Genomic DNA, 5,732 nt, shown 5'->3' with positions numbered 1-5,732 from the left:
ATGCCTTGTAGATAGTATATTAATATATAAAAAAATCCAGGGCACACCCTCAATTCTATATAGCACCATTAATGATTAAAACTTATTTTCTATCAATGGAAGGTGAAAATATTTTCGCCTCAAATTCTAGCGAAAGAAGGTGATGAATTGGAGAGTAATGATGCATAGTTCAACAAATATGATATTTGTATTACTCACTAGATAATTTTCAACACAACTAATTTTACAAATGCAAAGTTAACACGTGAAATTCTATATATGACACCACTAATTGTTTAATTATTGAGGGGATACAAAAATGTGAGTACCGAATCTCAAACTTTAATAGCTATGCAATTTACTTTTTCCCTTCCTATAATATTTTTCGCCAAAAAAGTCAATTCATTATCACCAATTTGCATTAATAGTAACTAGTAGACCTTAAATACAGAAAAGATGAAAATTTGTGTATTCATAAGGGAACAAATCATTATATTACCATTTTAATTCATTCCCATTTAAAACTGAATCTATTCAGTTGTCAAATCAATCATTTATGAGAAAAATCAATGTACACACATCAATGAAATAAGAGCTTTTTATAATAATATTATTACATAACTCATTATTCATATTTAATCCCAAAATCAAAATAATATAAATAAGACTCACTAATTATCTTTACATTGTGCATAAATATTATACTATCTTTTAAGTTATATGTGAATTCCTTATCAATCTTAGTACCTTTTGTCGGCTTCTAATATCAATAAACTGTATCTCTTAGATCACACACCTCAAGCCATCACTCCCTTGTTCTCTATATATAAAGCATTATAATATATTTCTTTCTCTCACTAACACTTCTCTTCAACTAGGATACTTAAACATAGCTAAGCTTTCCATTATTTATTATTCATTTCACTTATCACTCTCAATAACAAAGAGAAGAATTAAGGTTAGCCATCCTCATGAGTGTGCCCCTTTTATATGAGTTGAAACACAATGAAGTAACACAAGCTTTAGATGAGGACATAGACCAAACTACTCATTCATCCACTAATGCCGTATCTTTCTTTGGGACTTGTCTTAATGGACTCAACACCTTATCGGGTTCATATATTTCTTCTGTTCACAACTTCAATATATATATATATATATATATACACATATATATATATATATATGCGGGTGATTTCATTTTAACCTTATATATTATGTTACATGTTTGGTTTGCAGGAGTTGGAATTCTCTCGGTTCCATATGCACTCGCATCAGGAGGATGGCTAAGCTTAATTCTTCTCTTTGTTATTTCCATGGTAACCTTTTACTCCGGGATATTGATTAAAAGATGTATGGATATGAATTATAAAATCAAAACCTACCCTGATATTGGTCAGCTTGCATTTGGAAATATAGGTAAACTACTAGTATCAACATTGATGTACACTGAACTCTACTTAGTTGTCATAAGGTTCCTGATTCTAGAGGGTGATAATTTGAATAATTTGTTCCAAAATACTGAGATCGAAATTTGTGGTTTAAGAATTGGTGGAAAACAACTATTTGTGATATTGGTTAGCCTTGTAATTATGCCTACTGTGTTGTTGGATGACTTAAGTCTCCTTTCTTATATCTCTGCCAGTGGGGTACTTGCTTCTGTTATCATCATATGTTCAATATTTTCAACAGCAACCTTTGATGGATCAATTGGATTTCATGGAAAGGGGACTCTTATTAATTGGAATGGGTCCCTACAGCTGTTAGCTTGTATGCCTTTTGTTACTGTGCACATCCAGTTTTTCCCAGCCTCTATAATTCAATCAGAAATAAACATCAGTTCTCTAATGTTAGTACTTCTACCATTTTAATGTGGTCTCCATAACCATGTTTTTATTTTGTTCTAAGTAAAACTGTTATTTTCATCTCTCAAGTTAATTTATTTTTTTCAATTTTGTTTCACAAATTATTTCTCATAGCTTTGTTACACTTTTACGTTAGTCTTTCTTTCCATAAGTCATTTTTGTAATATGGGGCGACAATAATGTCTGTCACTTGGCTACATGTCATTAAAATATCATTGTGTTACACTTCTTGCCATCAAAACAATGTCATTTTATCAATAAGGGGTTAGTTTGATTTCTGGAAACGACACTTGTTGGGAAGGATAATAACGAACTCGAAAGAGAGATTAGTTTCATACCCATAAGGTAAGGATGCCCTTAGTAGTACCAAAAAAACAATGTCATTTTACTCCTCCTTGATATTAGAAGGTTGTTGTTTTGGTCTTCTTCTCCATGGGGTCTTCTTCTCTCTTGATCAGTTGTTGTTATATGCTGTTGTTGTTGCTTCTTCTCTAGGCGTGGTTGTTGCTCCTCCAAGCCTAGAGAAGAAATTTGTTAAGATTTTGAAAGGAAAAATTGATTAACAAATTAAAATCCCTTTAAAACTACTTCCTTAAATTTCTTTCAAATGCTATAACATCTTTTTTAGTTACAAGTTTGTTGTATTAAATTGCAAGTGCTTCTTATATGCTTTGTGTTGAGCACTGCTGGTTATGCATCGATAGCTATTATTGGTTACCTAATGTTTGGTGCAGATGTTGAATCACAGATAACTTTAAACCTTCCCATCAACAGAATAAGTTCACAAATTGCAATAGATACTACCTTAGTAAATCCCATATCCAAGTATGCTTTGATGGGGTCACCAATTACCAATGCTTTAAAAGCCTTGCTTCCACACCAACACAAGAAGAATAGGCTCACCAGTATCCTAATCAGCACTACCTTGGTAGTCAGTACTGTAATTGTTGCTCTCACGGTTCCATTTTTTGCATATCTCACATCACTGGTTGGAGCTTTCCTAAGTATCACTGGTTCAATTATACTTCCATGTTCCTGCTACTTGAAGATTTCTGGCACTTGTAACAAATTTGGGTGTGAAACGGTAACAATAATGATAGTAATATTCTTAGGTGTGGTCATAGGAATATTTGGTACTTACACCTCACTTGTAGAAATAATCAACCATCTCTAGTATATTTGTGTATTTGTAACTATTTGTGTTTAGAACTTATTATATTCTATTATATGTTGCACTTGCTAAAATATATTTCCATTTGTAGAAATAATCAACCATCTCTAGTATGTTTGTAATTTAAACTATTTGTGTTTAGAACTTATTGTAAGTATCAGAGTGCAACTAAGAGGGGGGTGAATTAGTTGTCTTAAAATAATGGTCGTTTTTTCTGCAAAATCAAAGTTAAAGTGCAGCGGGACAATATGCAGAAAAAAAATAATAGGAAATAAAATGAAAGAGATAAGGAGAAGAGAGTACACAAGGAGTTTTATACTGGTTCACCTTCTTGTCCACCGAAGGCTATGTCCAGTACTCTTGCCACACAAGAGATTTTCCACTAAGAATTATGAGTTGCAATTACAATATCTCACCCCGAGATCTCTATGTACCTTACACACTCCCTAATTCCTATATCCTTGGAAAACACATTTCCAAGTGAATCTATTCCCCTTTCTTTTCAGACCCCCTGAAAGAAAGAATTCTTTACAAGAATGAAGAATATTCAACTATGGCAGATTGCCTTTACAAGTATGAAACTTATGTAACTTGCAATCCAAACTCTGAATATATATAGAAGTATATAATGCTCTTTGTAAAAGTCTTTGAAACACTTGAAGCAACTTTGCAAAATTAACTTGAAAGTTTAAGAACAAGTTGCAAAAAGTTCAAAGATAAATTCTAAGAAAAAGTGTGAGAGCTTTTGAGAGTTGAGAGAAAATTGTATGAAAGTTGTGTATGTTTTTTTTGTGAGAGTTTAGAGCCTTTTTATAGAGTTTACAAACACCCTTTGAAGTTTTCTGAAAGTGTATGAGTTGTTTGGAGTGAAGAGATTTCGTTTGGAGTGAAAACCTTTCACTTTGAAATCTGAAGAAACACTTCCAACAGCTCTGAGTAATGGTTACTCATTTGAGTAATCGGTTACTCAAACTTTCTGTCCACTTAATGCTTAAAAATTATTTTGAGTAATCGGTTACTCAATTTTCAAAAATCAGTTTTTTAGTTGGATAACTCTTTTCTCACACATGTAACCTGTTACTCAATGAAGTAACCTGTTACACACTATTTTTGAAAAATGTTTGAAGTCTTTTAAAAGTGTCTCACATTTTCTAAAAAATAGTTTGAGCAATTATACTTGTATATACTTAAGAGTTTAGGATAGAAGTACTTACAAAAACTTAATCTAATGTCTTGAAGCTTTATCTTCATTTGTCTTCATAAGTCATCTTCCTTTTCTTCTTTTTGGTGATGTTGGTGTCTTCATCAAAACCGTGCCAAGGTCAGGAGCAAGATCTTCTTCACAATCTCCCCCTTTTTGATGATGACAAACCAATATCTTCTTGACAATGTAGCTTTCTGAATTTTATGAGAGTAGCATACTTGATGATATATCTTGAGTTGTCTCGAGTATGCTCCCACTATCTTGTATGCTTCCCCTTTCATTTGGAGTGAAGTGCCTGGAATAAAATTTGACAGAAAATACATTTTCCCAATTCTCCCAACTTTTCTCCCCCTTTTGACTTCATCAAAAAGTAGAAAACCCAAGAGTCCAGCACAATATATATAACATACATGATATATAGCACAATTGATATAGCAATAATAACAGTGCATATCATAATATATATAGCATACATGATATATAGCACAATTAATATAGCAATAATAACAGTGCATATCATAATATGGATGTTCAAACATTTAAATCATAACATAACATAGTAAAGCAAATGTTCAAACATAAAAACATAATAAAAAAAACAATGTTCAGAAATATGCTGAAAATACAAACAAAATAACAAAGATAAGTTTGAAGTTTTAGGTTTTTGGGTTTTGGGATTTTGAGGGTTTTTGATTCGGACCACTAATCATGAAAATAATGGTGTAGAAGTGTTTGATATGAATGGACACAAAAAAAATCACCCAAAATGGTTAAGAAATGAAGATTCTAGAGGGAAAAGGGTTGACCACGAGTTAGAGAGTAGAGGGAAGAAGATGAAGTTCTGAAAAATGCAATTTTCCCTTAAATACCTGCTGAGAGTAATCGGTTACTCACTTCTGAGTAATCGGTTACTCTAACTTCAAATTTTTAAAAATGACAAACAACAGGTTTGAGTAACCGGTTACTCAAAGCGGGTAATCGGTTGCTGACTCTAGATAAACCAATTTTTATGCAATTTTAGTGCTATGAAAAAGATTTTAACCCAAAAATAGAAGCATATAAACATAAATGGACATAATTAAGTTCAAGTAGACATGATATAACATGGTGAAGCATACACATAATCATATAAAAGCATTTTTAGGACAAGTAAGCTTCATCAAGAATGCCTAGTTCAAGTCTAATTTTATAAAAAGGTTCTTTTGCCAAAGGTTTAGTGAAAATGTCTGCGAGTTGATTATGAGTATCAACAAATTCTACAGATACATCCTTCTTTTGAACATGGTCCCTTAGAAAGTGATGTCTTATATCTATATGTTTGGTTCTAGAATGCATAATCGGATTCTTTGTGAGATTAATAGCACTAGTATTATAACATTTCAGCGGAGTGCAACCTAAGTATAAGCCATAATCTCGTAATTGTTGCTTAAGCCACAACACTTGGGCACAACAACTACATGCTGCTATGTATTCAGCCTCAACAGTGCTTAGAGCTACACATGCTTGTTTCTTG

At 32.3% G+C, this 5,732-nt stretch overlaps 1 pseudogene; it reads left to right on the top strand.

Moving 5' to 3' along the window:
* Nucleotides 868–3,053, top strand: LOC109336484 (annotated as a pseudogene).

This window comes from Lupinus angustifolius, chromosome LG20 (assembly GCF_001865875.1).
Source record: "Lupinus angustifolius cultivar Tanjil chromosome LG20, LupAngTanjil_v1.0, whole genome shotgun sequence".
Lineage (NCBI taxonomy): Eukaryota > Viridiplantae > Streptophyta > Magnoliopsida > Fabales > Fabaceae > Lupinus > Lupinus angustifolius.
The sequence above is the reverse complement of the archived record's forward strand: the minus strand, read 5'-3'. Positions and strand labels throughout refer to the sequence as shown.